Source organism: Apostichopus japonicus, chromosome 16 (assembly GCF_037975245.1).
Source record: "Apostichopus japonicus isolate 1M-3 chromosome 16, ASM3797524v1, whole genome shotgun sequence".
NCBI classification, from domain to species: domain Eukaryota; kingdom Metazoa; phylum Echinodermata; class Holothuroidea; order Aspidochirotida; family Stichopodidae; genus Apostichopus; species Apostichopus japonicus.
In genome coordinates, this window is record NC_092576.1 from 41,798,349 (window position 1) to 41,826,237 (window position 27,889).

At 36.3% G+C, this 27,889-nt stretch overlaps 2 protein-coding genes across 5 annotated transcripts in view; both read right to left on the minus strand.

The window, feature by feature from the left end:
* Window positions 1-17,755, minus strand: part of LOC139982664 (uncharacterized) — a 75,342-nt gene extending 57,587 nt beyond the window's left edge. The window contains exon 1 of the mRNA XM_071995702.1: window positions 17,367-17,755. The gene's annotated coding sequence lies outside the window, so the exon portion shown is untranslated. The remainder of the gene's footprint in view (window positions 1-17,366) is intronic.
* Window positions 1-27,889, minus strand: part of LOC139982656 (uncharacterized) — a 333,630-nt gene that overhangs the window by 21,477 nt on the left and 284,264 nt on the right. The window lies entirely within an intron of this gene.

The following is a 27,889-nucleotide window of genomic DNA, read 5'->3' on the forward strand; positions in this document are numbered from 1 at the left end:
TTGGATGATATGACTGTAAATATAGATGAAATAAATAAAAACAATAAATTATTATCATAAATCATCTGACATATTTTAAATAATACATAAGATTCGATATTAATTTGTTTGACATACTTACAATGTTTTCAACCAGATGTAATTTACATGTACTAGAGGGGTCGAATGTAAGTAAACTGAACCATTGAAATGATCTCTCTATGAATTAAATAATAATAAAGTACTAGAAATGAACAGTCACTAGTAATCCAACCAATAATTGTATTTTCTTTGTTATCTTATACTTCTGGCTAATTCACGGTCATTATTATATAGGGTAACAATAATATATTGAATAACTATTAACTCAATACACTAAAATCTTTTAGATTTCATCTTAATATATATGGAGACCTGATATAAGAGAGGCTCAAGTCAGCTCAAGGAACTCCAAAGGAAAACACATGTTTAAGAAGTCCCCCCCCCCCGCTTAAATCCTATCCCCATACAGCACTAGTCTGTTTGTTATATGCAAGCACTACCTCTAGATCACCATTCTAGGTTCAATCTTGCCAACAAATATCTCATGATACAACTCCCTCCCCCCCTCCCCCCACACACACACCCTCCTCATCAACACTTCCCTCTCATGTCAGAAATATGTAAAACGTTGCAATAAAAGCAATCTACTTGATCAATAATTCTTATGTAAAAATCGTACCTTTAATATTCCTTGATTCTTCTGGTATGATGTCTGGCTTGATCGATGACGGCAGTTTACAGTTATGAAGCCTTCAAAGGTAAAGAAATCAGGAAAAGTAAATATTTATAAATTAAATGAATATGTGATCTCATCTTTGTAATAAAATAACATAGAGGTCAATTAATTTGCCTTTTCCTTTATTTTAGTAAAAGAGCTGTTGAGCTGTTGACAAATTATAAGTATCAGCCACTAGTTATGATTCCCAAACAACCCTTCCACCATCCCTCCGTACGCCCTCCTATTAACATTTGTTGATTTGATAGTTTAAACTATTTATAACAGTTGCATAACTCTTGCAAATATTCTTCATTTTATAACAAATACAAGTATTTGAAAATAAACAATAGAAGTTTTTGTTTCCATACACTTGAAATTCTTCCCATTTTTCGTTTCAGTTTTTAAGTAATATTTTATCTTTTTAATTGTTTCTTTAAGTTTTATTTCGTTTATATGTTCTAAGGTTATTTGTTGTTCCTATTATACTGAAATAGCACCCCCCCCCCCCAGCTCCCACCAACTCACCTAGTTACATCCTAACGTGTGGAAAAGCCTAAAGATGTGCTGTACACTACACAATACCATTACCTTATCCCCTCCTATGCCCAATACGCACACCCTCTGACTACCCCTCCCCTCCCGTCCTAACCACATATTATCAGCCAAGGCCTGTCACGATGTTGTTCTCTTACCATAGTTGCTTGAATCTTGGTGACTTGATTCCATACTTTATTAATCCAATCACTTCTTTCTCGCTAAGTGTGTTTCCCTTTCCTTTTGCATTAATGGATATCTTCTCTACTGATGATAGGCTTGATAAACTAAGACCGGACTCAAGTCTGATATCTTTACCGTCAAATCCACTGAAGGACCATTCTAGGCGTAGCTCAGATATTGGAATCTGAAGAATAGGAAAGAAATATCACAATTAACTTATCTTATAGTTCATCCATGATGGATAAATACACATGACGAATATCCAACGTATGTGTAATGGAACACAAAAATGCTTAAAACAGCTATACAATTAATCATCAATTTTAACAAAGAATTGTCTGTAATTTCTAATTATTTCAATATTCATAATATTAGGAACTTTATTGCATTTACATTATTAATAATAAACAAAAAGAAGATTGGTGACTTTTTCAAACTTGCTTGCCAAACGTACCAATAAAAAAAAGCATGATTTAAAAATGATTTGATTAAAATAAAATTTGTAAGTTGACGAAATTCAGATACAAGTAAAAAAACCGTGTCATAAGTATTTATATTTGGTCTCTAATATTATATTTATCACACAGGCTACATTAACTATTTCTGTAGTTTTCATAATCTATGTTATTGCTTTATTCCTGTAAGTCAGTGCATTAAAACATTCCTACAGCAACACTAGCGGAGTCTCGATAACGTTCCTGCCGTGAGTGACCCATTACAAATGAGTTTCCTTCCCGGGATATACAGCGCATATCGATACGTGTGTTTATCGTATAGGGGCCTAGGCCTATATCCTACTTGCAATCAATTCGTAATAATAAAATAAAATCATTTCCAATCATTAGAATTACACAAATATTATATAGGCCTAGGCCTATATTAATTTCGTGTTGTGCATATATGTTAGACATTCCATTCGCCAGCAGACTGACAAATCAGTAGCGAAGCCAGATAGCCGGCCAGGTTTAAAATAACCTAGCTTAGGCCCTAATCCTACAAAGTATGAACGAAGCCACCGTCATATTTAACTATAAGTATAATGTACTTTTATAGACTAATTTGAGATTAACTTTCCCATTCAATTTTCCCTAATTTTGATACAGTTTACCTATAATATTTTGATCTCTCACTTTTGACCTACTGTATGCCTACGCCTAGGTCTAGACTAGATCCTCCGGTTAGAAACATCCATCCTTACTGATAACAACTTTACCTCATTTGTCTATTTAGGCCCACACTCCACAGTACATAATTTATTTAGGATAAAAGTTGGAACCTACTCTTATGACTGAGACAATAATTAAATCCAAATTTAAAAAGGTTGGCGGAGGATATAAAGGTTATATATATTGCTATATTCTAAGCTCTTACTTTTCCCGGTAAGAGAATATTACACTACCCGTAGCTAACGGTTTAAGTCTAACGCTAACTTACGAAGGCTAACAAGTTGATAATGAAACACTTGACACCGTGACTGTAACGCGGACACTGTCCGGTATCATGTGACGTGTTTAAGACGTAGCCTAGGCCTACGCCTTTGAAATGTATCAGATCACAAACCTTTTTGCTTCTTTTTATTTTCTTTAAAAAGCTAACGTTATTTGTTATACCTACATTTTTTTACAACTAACGTTAGGCTACCACGTCAACCAATAGGCCTAAGTATAACGCCAATACTGATTAACGCTGTCGGTACAAACGAGTAGAAATTTATACTGGCCACTAGGCTAATAGGACTACATATGTAAAGTTCTCAAATAAAACAGAAATAAAAAAATGATAAATTAATTTGATGAGCTTGATACATGCTATTATTTTGTTCGGCTAGACGTTGTCTAAGTTGAACACATTAAAAGGAAGTTTACCGGCAACATTTGACCGGATGTCTATATGTTTGAATATAGGCCCTACTTATGCTTTTGTGCTTCAACAAGCTCATTTTTGGGGATCTAATTTCTGGTTTGTCATCTAACTGTTTCATGTAATTTCTACTCTGCTGACGTTTCTATATTGTTTTACTTCTTAAGGCTCCAATTTCAAAAAGAACAAACGTAACCTAAGTAATATTATAGTAGGCTTAAATAGTCATTTCAGACAGGTAAGGTTACATAAAGAAGTAATACCTTTGAAATTCATGCAACGACAAATGTTACCGAAAAGACAAAATCTCTCAAGCATGCCTAGGCCTATAATCGTTAAATAGGCCTATAATTACCGTAAGTCAATATAATAACAGCTTCAAACCATACGCGGTGTAAGTCCATTATCAGTTTCACAGTACAACGATGAACACGTATGTATGTACGTGTAACTAGTAACGAACTGAATCTCTACACAGAGTAAGTCCTTTTTACGTGACCCGCCGTGCGGGGAATATCTATACGTACGTCTACGTGCGCAGATGATCAACTTTCAATGTAAGGCTTCGTTTACATTTGAGAACAGGTGTTTTGTTGTTTGAGTGTACTCGTGAAAGGAAGCTTCCAAATATTTTAAATTGTTTAGGCTTTTGCTATTCTTCTTCAAACGTTCCTTCAACTGTAACAAATTACATGGAACTTCTGTAAAATCATTAAATTAGCCAATACTAGTTAGACAAACTAATTAAGTTTCCTTTTTAATCCAAAATTAAAGAAGGAATGTGGCACTTTCGTAAACAAGCATATTCAAATATTGTAATATATCGACTGGTTATGCAAAATAGAGGGCGCACTTCCGAAACAAATGTTACAGGTGACGAGGGTGTTGGGTCAAGACCAGGGATATATGAACGATTACCTTGCTACTAGATGTATATTTCCTTTCAGTCTGCAGGGTTCCAACTCTTTTTCTAATTAATGATACTTTTAAAACGTTTGGCGATAAATGAACGGTCCTATCGTGTGTGTGTCATAGTCTACCATACATTATTGACTGTGTCATCACTTAGGTTAATGATATTATTTCTTAAACAAATAATGACGTCCTCTGTCATATCAAGGTGCATATTCTTTGTGTGTCGTGGGATGTTTAATTAACTAGTAAAAACAGTTATACTCTGGTCTGCGTATAACGGGCAATTTGATTACAATTGTGTTAATCAATACTTACTCAGACACTGACACTTGGTGAATAAATAATATTTCATCATCTAGGTCAGATTAGTTGCCTTAGATGAAGCATAATATCCGTTGCTTGTAATGGACACGTGGTACTGCAATGTACCGTTATAAGAATGGTAACTTGAGGTAGCAATATTTCTATGGCTGTGTTAAAATATAAGTGACTTACGTTGTGACTTGATGCAATATCAAGGAGCAATATCGTAGACATCTGGAGTGGTTTAGAATCAGTCCTCCTTAGATACACAATACTCGAACACAGAACTCGTAAACTGTTTTGACCCTTGGTCTGGAAATAAAAATAGAAGCGTCTTCAAATGGACATAGAAAGAACTTCAAGTTATAATATTTTAAAATTGCTCCCTTGAGTATCACCATTTCACATAATATTAACGGTATATGAAAGCTGTGAGGGTAACTGATAACCCCCAATCCCTTCAATGTTGTATGAATCAGGGATATCAACTTAAATTAACGTTTTGACTTTTGACTTTCATAATACCATATAGACTCTGCTCTCTGTTACGAATTCGATTTTAAGCAAGAGGGTGGGAGCAAATGTAATGTCCGTTCTGTGTAGGAGTCCAAAGAGAGAGAGAGAGATACCCTCCCCTTGAGGAAACTTTCGTTTAGTTGGATTGTATTTATAATGGTGCTACCCCCAGTCACGGAACTTAATTTTAATTATTTATTGTATTTATATGACTCTTATTGGCATAACATAGGCTCTATACCCTATGTAACGTATTGAAGGTTTAGAGCTGTAGAGGGAGAGAGGACAGGGAAAGGGACAATGAATTATATAAATACTCGTTTTGCGTGAGAGTCTGACGGGAGAGGTGTCTCATTTTCCATTTAGAAAATTATTTTTAGGATAGATGGCTTAGATGCACACATTTCTGTCATTTTTATCATTTTAACTACATCTTTGAATACGACTTCGTGTGCGTGTGGCATTACATACACTTTGGAGACGTTCGAGATACTTGTTCCGATTCTCCTAGTGGCTACAGACGTATGTGTATCAAACATATAACAACAATTAAGAATTCATAATAGTACATGTTGGTAGGTATATCTATTATGGTGCAGGTGGAGATGTGCAGCTTTTATTACAGAAGACAATAGCATTTGAAAATTTAAATTCCAATCATACTGAATGAAGGTAACATGTTCAGCAAATTATCGTCACATATTTAGAAGGGCTAATTGGAAGCAGATCACACAGTGCTAATGTTGGGGATTGGAAGGGATTAGTGGGCTTAGCGAACGTTTTCGGTTCAAATACTGAGACATGCAAGAATGCCACATAAACCAAATCTTAATTTATGAATATTTTCGTGAAAATCAAAATTGTGACTAAACTTTAATGTGACCTTGGCCGTGCTTCCACCATATTTCACATGGATGTTGATCGAAATCGACACCCAATTAAGTAGACTATTTGAGCAACAAAAAGGAGCAACTTGGTTGTTAATTAGTACTGTACATTGTTTTTGGCTAGGAGTACAGGACCACAAAAGTTGAGACACGTATAGATAGTTCTTGTTCGCCTAAATTGCAAGTTTGGATCACAAATACATATCAGGAAGAGAAATTACACGTATATTTATTTACTGCAATGTATTCCTTGTATTCGTGTAGCTATTGAAGCGAAAACCTACGGGTTACTCCCGTTGTACAATTTGCCTCTTGTATGTTTAATTTAAACGTCGATTGAGCTCCGCAGAGGCAGCGAGCTATTTTTAGAGCCCGATCGCACAACGGCTACGTACTATTTCTTATCACTCTACTTGTGTTTGAGTATTCTCCTGAGCTTGGATAGACAGGCAAAATACTGGGTGTGTCGATCAACCCCATGGGTTACGGCAAACTGTAAGACTGTGAGGGAAGTCTCTGATTGGCCAAGAAGTAAAAGTTTTCCAGCATCTTGTGTCGATTAGGTGGGTAACGAGAAATATTATGGTAATTAGCCCCAGGCAGTTGTCCTATAAGAACTTCCTGCTCGCACTGTGTATGATAGAAGCAGCATCAGCGACTTTTCATAAGTCAGATGTAATTTTTGTTTGCTTCATAGCGCTGTACAGATATATGTGCTGCCGACGCCTGTGCGTAGCCCAGCACCTGCGCTGCCCGAAACCTGTGCAGTACCCGAGACCTGTGCAATGCCCAAAACCTGCGCAGTGCCCGAGATCTGTGCAATTCCTGACCCTTGCGCTGCGCGATTGTTGGGCTGCTACATTCGCAAATGGTGCCCGCCCTAGCGCGGTGGTGTGTTTCATATGTACAATGTATTATATAGTGTAAAGATTGAGTGAAGAAATACATGTCTATTAAACCTTGCACTTTCAATGTCTGATGTCCGGTTTTGAGTATTGTTTTGTACCATCTCCTTCTTCTTACCTTCCCGCCACTTCGGTTGGTTCCCGGACAGGGAGTTCTCCACACCAGGACGTTGGCAGCGTTATACTATATTAATCTTCCAAAGACATGCATTCGTTATATTCCAATTTCGAGTGATTCCCGTTTTACCCGGTTCAGTATGTTGTTCAACTTACGTTACCGACAGAAGGAGAAAGGGGGACATATAACGGAGAATTTCTCAGTATTGCTTTACCGCATCGGACTGGGGAGGGGAGGACTTGATTTGAGAAACTGGCCTATGACCCCTCACTACTCTGGCGCAGGGACCGGTATCAAACATGATATGTATCAGAGCTGTGATTTGTAAACGTACCAATAATTTTTCCGTCTCCGTTTCGTGTACAAAAATATCCAAAGTAGAGGGGAGCTTTTCGAATGATTATAATTCGTAGAAAAATGTTGGTTATCATCCATAAAATGCTTTGTTTAAATTATGCAGCTAACATTGTTTAAATTTTCTAGTGCATAGGGATGCTTCCGATTTTGACAAGCGTGCGATTGATGAAACCGTACGCATGTGTACACTTCTTCAATGTAGTTACTTTATATGTCAGTTACGGCATTTTATGTTTCTGTGTCTTTCAAGAAACTGTTTTTCTTGTGTATTTGAAGACGATTTCAAATCTGACACTTATTCACAACGACTTAAAACAGCACGAGTGACTGAATGCCAGTAGAAACCTCTGTAAAATGCACACAAGAACAGTATCATCTAACAGTTTACATGTAACGCATTTCTAAGGTGAAATGATTCCTGTAGAGAAGAATTTAGTTTTCTTATTCGTAAATGGATCCAAATAATTGGAAATATAACACCTAAACACAATTTTACTTTTAATTCATTAAATCTACATTCCAACAAACTCTGGTTGATCATTGGTCACTACTTAGTGAGGGTGATTATTCATTCATATTTACTGGCCTATATTTAGATCACATAAACACGAATGGAATTTACCAATACAATAAACATTATTCCACAAAAACAGTTGCAGATAGTCTACTAACAGTTAACGTTCAGCATAATTGGGAATTTTCCGCATTTTATTGTTTTTTATTTCAGGTTATCAAGGTTTAAATATTTGTCGTTAAACTTATGTAAAACGTACTCTACGGACAGGATTGCACTCAAGAGAGTGGTAAACGACTTACTTCAAGTGTTGTGGCTTCCTTGGAGTTCAACACCCATTTACCTCTGGAAGAATCTAAATGGAAACCATGTTCAGTCGGTGTCCATGAAACTGGAAAGAAGAATTATATAACGAATATATAACGATTATATAACAAATATTGATATTCTTCGTTGACGTTTACAATATAATGATATAGCCCGTTTAGTGTCCCACAAAGGATCACAAATTGCTTTTCATGAGTAACAAATTGAGTTGTTTCTATATTCTCACCTTGAATGTTACGTAACTTCGTAATAGGAGAAAGAGAACCGACAAGAAGAGACAGAGGTAACAAACAATCAATGAATCTGTAAAATGAAATGTGATTTGTGAGTGGTGAATGCGTTAAATGATTGAATCATTTCAATGTTATCCACCGTTAATGAAGTAACTATAGTGTACAGTTAGTGATGCATCCCTCATTAAGTTGTTGCGTTCCGAGCTTCTCTGCCTAAGTATTTATTGAGTGTACTCGTCTGTTCTCAGAGAGAACGAATCAGTTTTGCGTTAATGTCTCACTCTGGTGATTACACTACACAATAGTAAAATACAACATATGAAGTACAATCCCATTTTACTAAACAGCAACAATACTATCACGTTCCAGTATGTATAAATCAATCATCTAGCTTAAAGTTATACACAAGACCACAGTTCCATAATTTGCTGCAGGTTGGTAATTTAACGTTCATTAAGTTAAAGTTAAAATAAACATAACAGTAAGTGATATGTGATTACTTACGACAATTTCTTCAGCCGTTTGCATTGCTGTGCAAACAACAATATTCCTATGACTTGGTCCTGGGTAAATTCTTTTCCATTGTTCGTATTGATCTGTAGATCCTCTAAGGTGGACGATACAGGCACCAGTTTTCCATTTTCCAGGGTTATGCTATGTTGATCTGCCGAGCTAAACGATGCAAGTCCGAGTATGGTAAACTTGATGTAAGGAAAACACATTTTTGAAATTATTAGACAATCGTGCGCAGTCATATTGGTGACTGTGAATTTATAGAGTGACAAAAACAAAGCACATCTTCCTCTACATTTCTGATAGACAAGATGGTCCATGCGAGTCCAATTGATGATGTACCAAATAACAGAACTTAAAGCCGACGGAAAATATGGAAAAGTTACTGTGTGAGAAATTGTTTTCGATGATATGAAATGATATAGGGATCAAGCCCGTGATTCCCTTGCTCGGAGTCGTATAATCACTACCAACCTTTATTATTAATATCATTTCCAATTACAAACACTTCTCGTTACATCAGTACTGACTAAGAAACTTAGAAATAGTTGCATAAAATGTAGAAGTATGGACTTAGTCTACCGCAAGCAGCTTAATATTTTAAATAATGATTTTCTACATAAGAGTTGAAGCATTTGTATCAAGCTAAACATTTCAATTAACTCACGTCAGAAGTAAAAGATTCATTCGAACCGAGGTCCAGTTTTCCAAAGTTAAGGTCTGTTGGAGATACGTTATCCCAAAGTTGACAGGAGATCGAAATAAAGGATAACAAAGTGTCAATGTTTCTGTTAGCATAAAGTATTAAAACTCTTAATGGTTTATCGGTCACTTCATCAACTCATATTGTATTAGTTCATTGTTATGGATGTTTCAAGTGTATCGTTAGATTTCTGCCAGGGCAATTATACATGGTATTTATTTCGAACGTTGAAGGTGATGTTTAATATACATATGGTTGATATTGTACCTGGAGTGTTCTTCAGATTCATACACTCACCTTCTGGCTGCTGCATAGACTGATCATTACCTGTACACCGTTTCCCTGTATGAAGCTCGAACAATGTTTGCGCCTTTTTCTGTATCCCATGAAGATTAAGCACTTTCAAAGCATACAAAAGAGTCGAGATATCTGTCTCTGTTATTTGCCCTCTCTCCTCCATATAGCGAATCATGAAGTGTTTACGACTAATTTCATTTTGCAGCAAATCGATTTGGGCCGGCGGGTATCCAAAGAAGGTGGCAAGTTGCAAAATACTGTCCTTAGTTAGGATATCAACTAATTTAGCTTTGAACCTACCGAAACCTGTTAAAAAAATACAAAAAAAACCACAAATAATTCACATGCCATATATTCTGGATCAAGTGTAAGGGGCTTTATAACTATTTCATGAATGATATAATCCAGCTGTATTGAATTTAAGTGAAATACATATTAATCCACGAACCATGTAGCCCGGCTTCACACAAAGACAATAGTATAACTAACTATATGTAGAAAAAAAAAAAAAACTTGAAGAAACCGACAGACTAAACAGCTCGGATCTGTTTAGGACACCGTGTGTAATCCGGATGTTAGTGAATGTTAGATGGAACCCATCAAACATATATTCCAGATGTTAGTAAGCATCTTGTGCAAGGTGGTGTAGTTTGAACGAATATCAGTAAAGCCGAAAAACAAATCCCCCCCCCAACAAAAAACACGGCACAATGCAGAGACATCTTCCCATAGAGCTAAGTGTACAGTTATGACCCATCCATGTATCCCAAAGTGACATACATTGATTTTTCATATTTAAACTGAGTTGTTTTTATTTTGCTTATGTCAAATTTGTAATGGCTATTCATTACAGCGACATTTAAAAAGTGACAATCGTACCTGTATAATTCTTCTTTGCTGTTTCTTCCACATGCTTGGCAGCCATCGTACCTATGGAAATGTTTATAATAGAGCGTTTTTTATTTACTTCAAATAAGATGAGTAGCAGTAAAATTAGAAATATACCTATCATGGTTGTATATCATTTTTAAAAACTGCTGTGTTATTTCAGTGAAAAAATTACGGCCAAAATGTGTATGATTATACACAGTAAATACGAAATAATTTAATATCAGCGTATTATCCAAACAGAATGAAGTAACATATCACAGGAAATGTATTTCATCAAAATGGTTCCGTAAGTCTGATGAAGTTGAGGGACGAAACTGGTTTTAAAAACTTCAAATTTAGAACATTATGTTGCTGCTGCGTTGTCTAACAGTTCCAGAAGAATAACGAATTAGCAATAATTAATCGTTTTACAATGAATTCTCACAAATGAGTCACGAGAAAGCAGTTTTGTATATTTAAATATTCTAACACACGTCACTCTAGCTCACTCTGCTGAAATCGAGCCGACTGCCTAGACATATGTTTCTATAGTTGTTCAACATGCATTTTCTTGTATCTGAAAACCTCACACTGAGCAAATGATATTCCAGAATGGACAACTGATTTATTTTCATCATGATCATGATCATGATGATCATTATCATCATGAAATGGCTTGCTATGTAGCTATGTAACACAGTAAGCTGCTTTACATCTTAATACGGAGGAGTATAAAGACCATTCACGTTAGGGTACATAAGGGGTAATAGCCTAAAGTGTGTGAATTTTGCCGGCGTGTCTGGGTGTTTGCAGGAAGCAACATAATGAACATATTGAAGGTCACTTTGTCAAGTTGTATATGTGCTGTCATTTGACAATGTAGGACAAGAAAGGTCTTTATTTTAACGAAAGAGCAAAATATAACCAGTTTGCAATTTTTTGATCGTTATAACTAATGGTGACACAATATTATTTTTGTCACTTTCTTTCGGATCGACTAGATTGTTTTACTTGATGATATGGGAAATGGGTTTTATTGACAAGTCGCAGCCATTCTATTTCAATCTGTGCAACATACATGTATATTAGTTAACGAGTTGTAGTGAAATGTATTTTGCGTTTTTTCGTATTGTTGTCTGTTACATAACATTTGGTAACTTTGTTTGACCATACCTCAAATTGTTAAGATTCAGCCGCATAATTATTTGCTCATGTTTAAACGAGTACCTTGTGTGATTGGCTTGTTGAACCCTCGTGATTTATGTTACGTAATAAGTCATTTTACAATGTCCTTTGATATATATTGGGCGCACACGGAAAAGGGACCACTGGCATTGGTTGCGTTTAGCCAGAACACATAATTTATATTTTAAGATCTGAGATCCATGCGAAGCCAATGGAAAGTAATGCCACGTAAGCAGTTGGTAATAGTGGTTGCTGGAAGTTCTCGACATTAAAGGGCTAAAGAGGTATTTTGGTGTTTATATATTATAAGTTAAATGCTTTCTTCATGTGTATTTAATGGTTCATGTTTGTGCAAAAGTGAAATTTGTGTAGTTTTATTTATGCCAAAAAACAAATTATAAAAATGTTGTATTTAGTACTGTAAGTTTTCTATTTTTGTATTTTCGATAGTTTTACGGGAGTTATAGTCATAAACGAGTGCGGAGCCAATAAATTGCGGTGACTTTACCCTAGTTCGAAACCATACGTCTTTTTTCGTCTTGCCACGACCGTTACACGAGTAATAAACAATATTTGTTATGACACCAAAATAGCTAATATATATACATCTTGCCTAAAGATGAAATGTGAATTAAACGGTTAAAAGATAACATGTTAAACGGTTGAAAACGGTCGTCACCACACATTTATTCTTAGGCTGACGAGTAGAAGCCAGTTCTGTTTTTTTTTGGCAATGTAATGTTAACATATGTAGTTGACAAGCAGCGTAATATACACACACGTTGATTTATATCACCTTGCGTTCCATAACATTCACTTTATGTTGACCAAGTTGGATAAAGAAAACCATACGAATTTGATGTTTGGGGAATATTCTCTATTGGCTAACGACATTTGCTTTTCTGTTAAGACTATCCGAAATGGACTTTTTGGAAAGGCATTGCGTTGCTGGATAGATAACTGAATAAATTCATAGAAAAAGTACGCTGCTTAATAAAAATATCTAATAGCAGGATCTAGTAGATGTGGACAACAACCGCACCGCCAGACCAATCATAACAGTATACGACATAGCAGTAAATATAACTTATCCATGTGTGGTTCGTTTAATAAATACAGTTTCTATATAAAATTAACTGCTTCACTTACCAGTTCGATACTTCTGTCCGATACTTTCGATAATACAGATTGATGATCAGCACTTCTCGCAAAAGCGATGGCATCTTTATGCGCATGGATATATTGAAATAAAGGAATGGCGTCAATCTGCGTTGAGAAATAAATAAAGTGGCGTCGACCTGCGTTTGTGTGCAACCAACGCGTAGCTCTAATGGCATTTAACAATATTGAACTTGTAAATTGTATAACGAGTTACTTTTGTGCTAAGATCGTGTGTCTTGTTTATCTTGTTCGTTCAGCCGTTGAACGTTTGTAAACTTGGCCTTTGTGTATACGCAACCAACATAAAAGGCATTCACCTACTTTCTATTACTTTAGCATTCCATACCGTAACCTGCAGTAGAATAGCTGCCACTTGTAACAAAACACACTTAATTGCACGTAAAGCTCTGTTACCACGACCAAGATATAGAAACTAAGTTATAATAAGAATTCATAAAGTTTGAATGGGCTGAGAATTTGATAAGAAGGTTAATGTCTTCCTTGACCATTAATAATAACGATTATTTGTGAAAAATGTATTGTGGTGTGAAAAATATAATGAGGATTATCGGGATGACTGAAGGGGGGGGGGGGGTGAGACAGAACTAAATTTGTTAATATAAACCATCAATTATTAGTAGATTTTGCAGAGGAGACTCGTGGAAAATGCGAGAATTTATTCTATAGGTGGAATGGGAATAAAGGAAGGGTTGAATTTCACTGAATGTTTTACACACTTGGTGTTAAAGCATCCACGTTATTTCATTTTGCGTTTAATATGACAGTTACTGTGGATACGGTATGTCAGTAGCAGGACGCTTCAACAAGGTTGTTTATTATAAATATCAGATATGTATAATGGAAGACAAAGAACAGGAGAGTTGGGAAAGAGGATCAATAGATACGACCATAATAAGTCACGGGAGCTGCAGTTTTGGTATTGACTTTCCTTAGGAAGAGAATATTGTTATTGCTGAGTGTGTATCAGACTACTATTTCTTCTACGAGGAAATGGAGGTTTGTAAATAGAATGTGTCTAACATAAACCTGCTTATGTAGATTAGTGGAATTTAGTTAATTACACAGCACTATAAAGATCAATGAACCAGACATTGACTGTATGCATGACTACACACAGATGTTCGTAGGATTATGTACGGATTGCTTTATTGTTCAAACTAGAGCAGCAACGTTACAGAAAGTCATGTAACATTCTGTTTGAGAAGTGTTTTTTTTTTTTTTTACCGTGACATACTCGAGATAACGTGTCAATTCCTGTATTTCCATTTCATTTCCCCTTGAATTATGCTCTTTCTCAGCAGCCATAATTTGTTACAATAGTAAAAATTTCTTTTGAAAACAAAATGCACAAGCTTAAAGATTAATTTTTTTGTTTTTTAGTCTCTCAATTAGTACGAAATATAAGTATGTTAGTTATAACTCTGACATACCGCTGGAATCTTCCGTTTCACTAGTTTGACTCTTGAAAACAACACAATCGTGTCCCGAACCGTATTTAAATGTTCCCCGCTATAGGGATACAATGAACGGCCTATATGGCTATATTGTCACCAGCGTCGATTATGGTTGTATCACAGTATTTGGTATATTGTTACCTTCTCAGAATTTAAAACTATATTTAACATGCGGATGTGCCAGCAATGTGAACAAAAAACAGAAGGCCGCTAGCCACAATACTAACGTTCACGAAATACTATTCATTTATTCAGTATTTAGGGGAAATGACTGAACTGGAAGCGTTACAAATGGCGAAGATACGAGAGGTTATACTTACATGCCATGCCCTGCCTGCCTTGTCAGAGCGTTCACGTGTGCGCGTTATAATATAAGTCAGTGGCACGCTTGCTGCATTTATTGCGACTACACTATAGCACGCAGCGTGCACGGTATTGCTATTTCCACAACCAACGTCCACATCACAAAGCGCACAGATCAGTGGAATGCAAAAGCTGTTTATGCAAATGAGCAGTCGTTGAATAACAGTGCTTTGGAATGCCAAATGGGTAAAATATAGTAGGGCTTCAGCTATATTGTTCATTGTATTCGGTGCTTCTTCTTGCGGGATCGACAAGCGAGACTCAAAAAGCAATGCATTATGTCAAGTTTAAATGAAACTTCAACAGACACCAGTATAGCCAAATTCTTCCATTTTTCTTGACAACTAGGTGGGGCTAGTAAGGTGATATTGCTTTAGTGAAAATAGACTTACAACCAACCTTTTGCTGCCCCATATGTTACCATATTTCCTTTGCTTACATAGTTATAGAATCGGGCCTCTGCAATATTTTAAGGACGATTTATTTAAGGAGTAAAACATACAACTTTGGCATAATCGAACATATTAATAGCATGAAAAGTCAAATTTAATACTTAATTTTGCACTAAAGCAATTCAATGAACTATAAGCTCTTATGATATACCGTTTCATATAAATTACAAAGGTCTACTATATATAAGAAGGGTATCTTTGGTACTTGTTTGAAACCAAAAACCAGCAAAAAGGATGAACTAAAGGTTGTTACGTTTTGTTACGTTATTAACACGATTGAGTTAACATTAGTTCGTGGAACTCATTTTACCTCCATCTGTTTTTTAACAAGGCATTATCCTATTTGTACTTCGTATTTGATATTTAGTGATTTTTCTTATTGAAGCTTTTGAAAGAAGGGTACCCACTCTTATAACTATATCTTGGTCTATACTCTATACAAATCTACTGTGAAATATGCATAAAAGGGCATGAAAAGAAAAAGAGAGTTTTTGGTTGAAACCGTAAAGACTAGTAACAATGATATTCGAAGGAAAATCTTAACTCCTTAAAGATTGCAATGAACATGTGAGAGTAAACTTACTTAATCATAGACTATTTTGGGTACCGTTCTGTACAAAAACTTCTATATTATTTATAAGAAGTTGCTTTTAAATTTATCATTGCATGTTAAAAATGTTGTGTATCATTCAGTCATTGATCATTTTTTAAAGAGAAGAAATAAAACATTCTCTGTATCTATAAAGATCGACATGTCTTCAGTCCTTTTTTAAGTTGCCAAGGTGTGTTAGGGTATACTCAGTGTGTACGTGGAGGGGCGGCGGGGTTGGTTAGTAAGTTACGTAACCATTACGTTATATCACAACGTAACAAAAACGTAAACTAAGTCGCAAAATCTCGTTGTATAAACGTTGTAGCAACGTATTAAAAAGGTTATATATAAACCTTAATGCGACGTTATTGTAACGTAACAGATGAACGTTACAAAATTACGTATTAAAAACGTAAATACAACGTTATTTTTTGGTCAGAATATAACGTTAATATAACGTCCCCTGGAGTCTACAAAATTTCGTAACTACAACGTAAATTTATAACGTAATTACAACGTAAACGGTACGTAAATATAACGTTATAAAAACGTAATTTTGTTAGCTGGGTACCCACTTTTTTGTCAGTTGGTAGCGGGATTTTGCCAGACTTCCAAATCTTGCGACCGTCTATAACCGTAGCTAGCTCTCATGCATTCTGATCATGGTTTATATGGATGAGGGATTTGGTGGGAGTGTGCTGGCTGAGTCTTATTGCAAGCTCTATGGTAAAGGGTTTCTCTGTTTGCCGATCGATGGATTAATTCATTGATTGTTATTTTCTCACTTTTCCGATGACTTTGCTGGGTATGCACTCTTACACAAACCTTTGATCAAAATTTGTGATATATGCTAAGGTTTAATATTGGCTGATACACCTTATGCGATTTTATCATAATTATGTATGTTTGTGACACAACTTTAAAATACGTTTTTTTTTTCAAATAGGATAACTTGCATGGATGAGAAGGAGAGGGGGTAGGGAGGAGACCTTTGATACATTATTTTCCCTAAGTTCCTAGACACGATCTTTTCCGCAAATAGAATGTTAACCGGATATGTGTAGACCAACAAATAAAGAAATTAGTGTGTGTAGTTAACCTAAACAAATAATAAAGCACACCATCACATAGGTCAGTTAAAAAGCATATTATTAAGCATAGGGAGCTCACACACAAAAACTCTAGCAAAATGTACCAACTGGTACACACATTGACACTTAATAAACGTTTGAGCGTGAAGAGGGGTGGGCGGGGGCGTATGGGAGGTTAGTGGATTTCCCATGTGTAACCCGGGCCTTCACTATACCCACCTTCCTTATTTCCTTCGCCATTTATAGTACGATCTATTAATCCTATTTACTTACCTAATGAGGGTTTAATAGGATGTCCTTTGTTCTGGTGTAAATAACATCGACAAAATGACCTGTAGATTCAATAATATTGAAATCCTGTATTGTTATTTTCAATCCTTGATTATTGGTTCCGGTATCGAATGTTCCTGGAATGGGAGATGGTCTCCAACTGTTCGATTGAGGAAGTGGTGATGCACATACAGTGTCATAGCAATAGATCAAGCCTTTATAAATTTAAGGTTACTGTGACTGTATCGAAATTCAATTGCAACGTCAGTAAATATATATACAAATTAAGCAGACATAACTACGATAAACAAAGATATTTCGAAAAACCCATCCATTACTTCATGTATAACCGTGGTAGCCGTGTTAAAGCCTGTCGTACAACTGATGTGCCATATGTTTTTACTTTAGTATTTTATTCACACGTATATACAGTTTACTTTTATTTGTCCTTGTTTTCCAAGTATGAGTCATATCTTTAGTAAACGTAGCAATCTATTCAAATGTATTCATACCTATCCAACTAAAGCAGAGGTCATATAACATATAGAATAACATGGCAAAGTCAGTTACTTAATGTATAAACTGATGACGTAAAGCCTTGAGGTAACGCCTAAGTGACTTCTAAAATATGAAAATGGGCTACAGTGATATGTTTGTATATCTTTACGGGTAAATTGATTGATCACTTGAAGAATTAAATACATCATTCATACAGAAGAAAACTTTAGTCAGTCCTCTGATAGCTGTTGTTTTAAGATGTGCTCCTTCTCCAATCAAACAGCTGATATTTGACTGTTCACACCAGTATAATTTATAAAGTCAGTTTGGGATTAAAGGTTAATAGGCTGCAAGTTATCGTGATTGAAGAAACTCATATGTCAGTCCAAGTCAATTAATGATAGATTGTACTCTGGTTATTGTTGTGAAAGTAGTATATAGGCTTATAAGAAGTAAATTGATCTGGTTGTTAAGTATTTGACCTAATACAATGGTATCAAACAACAGTGAATCGAGTACAGATAAGAGTTCTTAAGCATCAGAGTGCTGGAAATGATGATGTACGAAATGATGAGTACGAGTACTATTCACCTTGTGCAAGTACCGACCTTTTAAAAATGTGCTTTACTGCCATTTGAGTGCCAAGTGCTTTTCAAGTACAACAACACCAGAAAAATAGCTTCTTGGCAAAGTTCACCAGTTTGTTTTTAGTGTGTCAATTACAAATACAAACAAAAGGACATGGCAACACCAAACCTCTCCTGAAATTGAAACAAAATACGGATACCGATGCTATAACTCTTCTTTACACTGTACTTACTAATGAGGTACTGGTTAAAGTTATTAAATGTGGAACGGAAGTGAAACCTCTGTGGTGGTTTGAAATGGTTCAAGTCCACTAACGACAGAGGAATTCCAAACTGTGGCTGAAAAAGAGGTATTTGGAAGGAGCTGTGATGCCATAACCGCCTTTGCTACGTTGATATCCTCTTATTATACATTCAATATGGCTAACTCTAAGGGGACAAACGCTTGTTTTTCTCTTCCTGGAAATCGTACTGCTGAAAATGATGCACAACCCTTCTAGACAAGTAAACAATTTCATCATAAAACTTAAAAGCTTGTACATTGGCATGTTGATGATGGTGCTATTTTCTTGTTAAAATGTTATTGTTAATTTGATTTTGTTGTTGTGATAAACTGTTAAGCTTCAGATGATGCACAAAGCTGGCATGATATTTTAGTTTTGTAGATAAAAAGGATCGAGAGGGACACTCAAGTCCCCATCAAGGACCCTATTGGAGAGAGAAAAAACTGAAGACACAAACACTCAGACCCGATTACAATGCTAAAAGTGCTTGCCCAAAGAATTCTTAAACCTATTGACACTACTTGCAAGTACAACTTTCCCAGGCAAACCGTTCCACTCATTCACAGCCCTATTAGAACAAAAGTTATGCCAAATATTAATCCTACTTTGTGACTTTTGGAGTTTAAGACAAAGACCTCTGGTACAACTACTATAAGCAAACATGAACAAGACGGAAAAAAAATGATAAACTTGTCTAAACCATACACAATGTTGAAAACCTGAATCAAGTCCACACGTAACCTCCTAAGCTCCATCGTGGTGAGATTCAACAGTTATAACCGCCTATAATAAAAATGGTACGTGAAGCCATTGAGAGAGTCCGCTACCTTTCCAGATCATCCACTTTGGCAGTGAAGAACAAAAAGGGAAGAGATTGCGACAACAAGCTCCCCTGGTTGTTTCTTTCCACCCAAATCTTCCTCCTCTTCAACAAATCACCTCTAACAACCACAACATTCTCCTCACTTCAGATAGACTCAAACGAGCCGTCCCTGAAAAACCCACCATCGCTTACAGACGACCACGCAACCTACGAGACCTTGTTGTGCGTGCTGCTGTTCCACCTCTAACTTTTAACCCTACACCCATTCAGCATAGTACTTTCAAATGTGATCGTACTTCGAGATGCATCATCTCCAGCCACTACATTGTTGAATCCAATTCCATCACCAGCCACAACATGCAACTCACGCACAAGACTAAGGATCACATCACTTGCACAACCACTAATGTCATATATCTGATCTCTTGTAGAGTTTGAGGCATCCAGTATGTTGGCGAAACGAAAACCACCCTCAAGAAGCGATTCTATGGTCACAGATCCACAGTCAACACCATGAAGACTGAGACCACAGTTGGAGAACACTTTAACATACCCAACCATATCATTAACGACATGTCCCTACAGGGCTTTGAATCCTTATGTAGCCATCCTGACCTAGTACGAATCAGCAGAGAGAGGCTGTGGATGCAACGCCTTCGCACCATTCAACCATGAGCTCAACATTCAGGAAGGACATGACTTACTTTTTATTCTGTCCCCTCCTTCTCCCCTTGTCCCCCCCCCCCCCTCCATCACTCCTCTTCACATAGTTCTCTTCCACTTTTTTTCTCCACATCTTTTTGTCTTTGTCCTTCTCCAGTATATTCCCCAACCCCTTCCCAAAATCTTATCTCTGTCCTTGTCTGCTAATCCCCTTACATATAACTCTTTGTGTTGACCATGCTCATTAATCTGTCTGTATTCTGTTTGTGTTTTTGTCTCTTCTGTTACTGTTACTTGTCATTTAGCCTTTGAAGAAGATCCTGCTGGGATCGAAACTTCAGGCCAACTTACTTTTACACATTTTCTTACACAGGCTCTCTAGTTGATAAGCAGTTTGCTAACAGTTTTATTTCATTTTGACTTCGCCTATAATAAGGAACACTCTTTACGGAACTAATCATCCTAGTAGCCCTCCTCTGGACTTTTTTCAAGTACTTCCTTATCCTTAGCAAAATATGGGTTCCAAGCCTGCACAGCATACTCCAGATGAGGCCTAACCAACTGCTTATAAAACCTAACTACGATGTCCTCTTTCAGAAAACTGAAGTTTCTCTTGATCATTCCTAAAACCCTATTAGCTCTTTTAGCAGCTTCAAGACAATGTTTAGAAGGTTGCAGAGATGAGTCATGTAGATAACTAGGTCTCTTTTAACAGAGACCTCCTGTAACTCCACACCATTAAGATTGTAGGTATACTTTTGGTTACTACTACCAATGTGTGTTACCTTGCATTTATGAATATTAAAAAGCATTTGCCATCCCTGAGACCAGGACAAATACTTATCCAAATCCGTTTGAAACTTCTCAGAATCGTTTTGGAAGAGACCTCAGAATACAATTTGGTGTCATCAGCAAACTTCTTAGCTGTACACAAAATATCTCCGTCGATGTCATCTATATAAGCAACAAACAACAAGGGACCATAAACAAACCCTTGTGAAACCCAACTAGTAACGTACTGCCAAGAAGAAGCACAGCCTTCAATTACCACCCTCTGTTTCCTATTACCAAGCCAATTCTCGATCCAAGACAGTAAGTTCCCTTTGACAAGAATAGTCTTCAGCCTAAGTAAAGACTGACTGCTGAAGTGACTGACCATAGACTTTTTAAAAATATACTCAATGACCTTAAAAACAACACTAGTGAGACTAACGGGCCTAAAATTACATGGCTTAAACTTATCACCCTTCTTGAAAATTGGGGTAATATTAGCACATCTCCAGTCCTTAGGAACATAACCTTCATCATAAATTTACTAAGAACCAATGAGAGTGGAACGCAGCAATCGTGTGCAAAATTCTTCAACAAATACGGATGGATTGCATCAGGTCCAGAAGCTTTAGAAACATTTAGAAGAAGCAGCTCTTTTAAGACAACCTCATCCGTAAATAAGAACGTATCCAGTTTAGCCCTATCACTGCCACCCTGAAAATCTGGATATACTAATCAGATCTTCCCTTGTAAAAACTGACAGCAAATTGTTGTTCAAAAGATCTGCAAGATCCTGACTATCAGTAACTATATTATCAGCCTGTGGTGCCCTAAGAGAAACAATTGCATCTTTATCTTTCTGCTTTGACCTGACATAAGAAAAGAAGGCCTTTGGGTTATCCTTAATTGTTAGGGTAATGTTATTTTCAAAATTCAATTTTGCATCAAAGACTAAGCATTCTACCTTCAGCTGATACATTTTAACTTGGCCAAAAGAGATATCCTCCCGGACAATTACCCCCCGGACAGTTTCCCCCGGACAATTGCCCACATATAATTGTCAACCCGGAGCACCCAACTGGGACGATTTTATAACGATAATTACCAAAAAATTGTGCGTGTGTACGATATTATTTTATATTAGCATAACCAGCAGGCCCAACTCACTTGAGAAAAACGTAATCGCGAAGTTAAAGATACGAACAATGCATATCTTTGTGCGAGATTCTTGTGCATTAGTGATGTATTTATTTATTTCCGTTTTCTGTGTGTAAACCATCTTTGGCCTGTAGAGAGTGACTTTCGCTTAATTTGTTCCACATAAAGGAGTGAGATATGGGTTTACTTTGGTCTACTTACATAGAGATCTGAATTACCACTTTCGTACTGTCAGGCTACAAATGTAATCATTTTGCAATGTAGTAAAACATACGAACACCGTTGAATTGAAAAGCTTAAATAGCAAAACGACTGTATTTTAGGACAAAAAGTACCAAAACACTTTCTTGTTTCACGTGCATTGTGTATACTATAGCTAAACTGACACAATGATAATATTTTGGGCGTCAATTTGGTAACTTCTTGGGAAAATAGATTTGGCGCGCTTCGCGCGCAATAGCTGCATTGATGCTGTGAGAATTAATTAGTCCTTGCACATGCTTGTTAGCTAGATAACCTTAACATTTTCTGTGCATTTCGCGCTCACTTTAGCTGCATTTGTTTCCGGGTATACATTTCTTTGACTCTTTTTTATTCCTTGCCAGAAGCAAGGGGAATCTATGCAGTCACGCATGTGTGTGTGTGTCTGCCTGTCAGGTCGGCTTGTAATCACGATAACTGAACGATGCAAGATACGATCGGTCTCATACTTGGTGGGTAGTTTACCCATAGTGAGTAGATGGTCCCTATCGTTTTCGGTGCCAATCTCATTAATATTCATAAGTGGACGGACGGATTCTGATGTCAATCGTACCGCACTGCGCGTATACGAGAGCAATATTTTTTCCCGTGATACTGAAAACGGGGAAATTTCACACAATTTAGATTTTTAGGAAGTTACATTAATTGACAAGATGAGCATTAGATTCAATAAAGAAGTGTAACATTTTGAAGGGCGGTGTGTAAAGGAGAGAGGAGTGAGGAATTTACATTAATTGACAAGATGAGCATAAGATACAATAAACAAGTGTAACATTTGGAAGGAGGGTAGAGGAGAGTACGGGATATGGCATAATCTTATGTATACTTTATATGTCAGAAATGACACTGCTTATGTATGTTCTTGTTGTTGCTTCCTTTCATTTTTAGTACTCGCATTGACAACATCAGTTTGAAAACAATGAACAGCTGTGACTTTTGAAGAAGGGTGTGTGGTGGAATTCGATGTCGGGGAGGGGGAGGGGTGGGGCAGGATGGAAGTGAAAGCATAGTTGGATACTATTTTATGAAGACTATCACATACTTATAACACTGCCACTGCTGCTATATTTTTTTTTCTATCCTTTAATGTCCATTACTTGTGTTGACAAATTGAGTAAGTAAGCCAATGCTATTCAACTTCAGCTTTTATTTCATCTTATACCCATGTATTATGTAACCTTACTTGATGTTCATAAATACAGCGTTAACCATGCATAAACCTCTACTGTGTGCTTTTTAACTGCGTTGAAATTTAAACAGTACTGCATTAATTTATACACACCTGCATAGTATCGCAGATAGGCCGAGATACCTGCGTTGTTGAGTTATAATACCCACTTTCCGTGTAACCTAACTCAACCAGGAGTACATTATGCACGGTGGTGCATAGTATAGCGGATGGATGAACTCACGTTTTCTGCATAAGTGTATTAAAGTTATGTTTTGTGTGTCAATAGCGCTTCTAGACTAAGTGGAATCCTACAACGTACAGTAGTATGTATATACTTCGGTTTAGCAGTTATGTAATACAGTAACGCGTAGGAATCATGTTAGGATGGCCAGGTATATATTTATTGACTGTTTTATCTGTTGACAGAAGTTTTAACTAAATGTAAATCTGTTTTAGCAATCCTGTGCATAGTTCTGTTATATGTATACTGAGCTTGAAAAGCATCCAACTGGGAAAATATAGGTTTCAGAACTTTAAAGTTGTACTTAAATACTCATACTGATAAGTCCAACCTTCACCTCTACCCGTAAGAGTCATTTGAACTTCCTCTTTTAGTCCGTATCATTAGCGTGCTACTTTAGAGAACTTCGAAAATTAATACAATCCTGCTAACCACGATCAATTCCTTCATAGTGCGTGCGGTCTGTCTTACTCAATGAGGTTTGAAGGTCGCGTACACCTATTCTATTAAGGTGTTATTTCTACATCGGTAAGATAAAAACCAGCACTGGTATTCATCGCCCAGGGTAACTGTGAAATATGCCAAGAAATTTTATTATAATTTCCATTCAACCTTGGCGTTTTGGTAGATTATACATCGGCTGATATGGTTACCAGACTTGCGTGTTATAAACAGCACAATTTTTACACGTATACATTACAAACCGAAGGATAAACATATAGTTAACATCTCCCACGGTGTGTGCTTCCATTATATATGTACACCGATACGATTACATCGAAGAAAACGATATTCATTATTACTGGTAGTGACATATCACACACTAAGCTAGGGAACTTATCGAAAGCTAAGTTTAAAAGTTAGTTATTTGTACCTGTTGTAATATTTTAATTTTATCTTCAATAGAGGTACACTTTCAATTTTGGGGATATATGCGTTTAGGAAACACAAAACAACTTTACTTATCGTCTTAATTGACATTCAACATTAAGTGTTAACATATTATACGGTAGATATCATTTCTTTTCAACTAAATGAGGACTGAAATCACAACATTCCCCCGAATTGCACAGTGAAGCCCTATTCTTAGCTGTAACCTACGTAAAATTCAGTGACGCAGTTAGCTGTACTCTAGTAGTTTAAGTTTGCATGTACTTAAAATGTGCAGGAAGTGTGAAACGGCTACTAATACATTGTAACACTGTGTAAGTGTCACGTAAACTAAGAAGACAACTGTGCACAGAGCGAGGCTGATGTTGAAAGTATACAATCCCGGCAGAACCATAGACATTTTCTATACAGAAAGGTTTACTATTCGAGGACAAATAAGGAGAAGGTTTACAGTCCAATGTGAATAATAAATAATTACATCGCTCAGGGAACATTGAAGTAGTTAAGTTATATTTTCTTCTCTGGTCAGTCAAATACGGAGTTTTCATCAAGTAAGATTGCTCGCGACGTCACCGTCAATAATGACCATTGCTTGGAAATTGGAAGACATACACTGAATCAGAAGAATGATAAGGTCCGTGGGTCTTATATTGCCATAACATGCATAAGTTCATTGACGTCGCTGAAACATGATGCTTAAGCTGAACAGATTAATTGTTGTTGATTGACCTGTGACACTTAGTTAAGTATAATAACTGGGTTTCCTTCCAAGCGCCCTAACTTTCCTTTTATTGCTTGAAACACATGTTAATTCAAGATGCGTGAGTCGTTCTATAGAAATCGGAATTCGTTTTGTGGAATGGCTACACTAAAATAGACTTAATGACGCGAGTTCACTTGTCTTGAATGGATATACGAAAAATATGACAACAGCAATAGTTTGATTCGGTACAGTACGTGAGTGAATTGCGCGACTAGTTTAGGACTCTAGTTAGTTTGCATTTACATGTCTAAAAGTTGAAAAATGGTACGCGAATAATCAATGCTTAATGTACACAACTTTTCTGTTGATTTAGACCTATTAGTATCTCAATTGGGGTTAATCATATGTAGAGGAACTATTGATAAAACACCGAACATATATTACGGGTATATCGCCGTTGCCACGAATGGATGCAAACATTTTGGTAACCTTGAATTGAAGGTTTATATGGTGATAACGTAACTTTTCCGAACTATCATGAAAGACTGTTTACACATAATTTCATAATTGCAAACAAAATCGCAGCCAGGGCATATCATTTCGCACGTTGCTGACACATGGCCCACGTAGTAAGCGCAACAAGGCTCACAGTGACACACATGTAAAAGCCTAAATTCCAGGGCCATATTGTCACATTTCATATAGACTTTTGTGGTAATATAATGGACTAATTGTATGTGGTATATAGATATAAACTGTCAGTTGTATGGCACCTGCCATGTATAGTGTGTAAATAAGATGCCATGAGGTTGTGTCCTAAGATTAGTTCAGTCATGATTATGCGGTATTAAATATTCGTATCCATCATGTATATTACGTGATTAAGTCTCATGATGCCCCTAGGTTCGTAATAACTGTAAAACGTATTTCAATAGTTTATAAGCAGTCTTCGATAATACCACCATGTTCGCTGCAACTTTATGAAATATGTTTGATAGCCATATGCCTGCTAATGCTATATCGATCATTACCCACATAGGTATCAGAACTGTGAAAATAATTGTAGGCACGTTATTAAAAAAGTTGAATTGTCATATTTTTACAGGGTACTGTAAATATATGGTTAATACTTAGGGAGTAGTAACTGTCTGTTTACAGTGGTAACATCAAGCGAAAGTCTTTTTTGTTTTAACTGAACACGATAATAAATCAGTTCCACTTGTTAGTATTATATATGGCTTTGCTGTCTGACCTGAAAGGTCATTATAGGTATCTACAGATTAGTATAGCGGTACCGAGTGAATATTCATTTAGCCCATCATTAAGGACTTGTTTGATTTGTATATTATCATGCTTGTAGCGTCTTCTTTGATCATACACTAGTTTAAGACGTTGGATGGAAGTTCGAGGGGAGAAGGGGGGGGGGGGCATCTTTTACCTATAGTTATATATGATTATGTTACAAAGGAAGTACTACAAGACTTTTATTCAATATTTAAGGTAGGTTAAATATTGAAAATCTAAATAAACAACAACCAATGTTTTACAATGCTATATGTATTTTTAAAATTTTGACTTGGTGAATCAAGGAGCTGCCATTTAGTAGTGTGTTATGGCCAAGCATTGACCATTAAACATGTAAAAATGGTTACAGGTCAGTTGAGGAGTCCAAAACTTTATGTCTTTTAGAACATTAACTCAATGATACGCTGATGTAGCTTGTGCATGTGTTATATGAAAAGAAGAACCCTGTTTTTTTTTGGTAGTGGCCATAGGTCATTTGATGAAACAAGCGGTGAAAGTGTAAAATCCAAGCCTGAAATTATTAGGGCAGACATAGATGGATATATATTGATATATGCATGGGGGTAAAAACATACCTCCATGATATATGTATGCAGTCTTCTTTGAAGACTTACGTGGGGTCAGCAGTGGTCAAATAAGGTTTCTTTTTGTATGCCTAAGGTAGTAAATTCCCTAAGATCTACAAAAACACCCCAATGGTGTTCTTGTTTGAAACTTTTGTCTGTCTGTCACACAGTAGTATTTGATAAATCAAAATGCAATGTGATAATACAGTAATAAATGTCTTTTCCTGTACTCAATGTTAAGTTCATTTTGACATGTGTATTGCCTATTTGTAACCCATTACATGCAGTATGCATATACTTCAGTTGTGTTGAGATACAGAGTTGAATTTGTGTGGTAACATAAGCATATCTCTGCATTAATCAGAAGACATCCGAAGATAAAAGTTGAATTAATTACTTGATCATTGTGTTGATACTGTGCTTATACTGTGCTTAATATGTTGTTAAAGGTAAGGATTTACTTAAGGTTGATGGCTGTGCCAGTTTAAACCATCTTTTTTTTTCTCTTGGAGGGGTTGGAAGGGAATGAGAGTGGAGGGGGAGGGGGGTTGGGATTTTATTCAATGATGGAAGTGTTTATCATTCGCTGTCACTTGTTTATGTT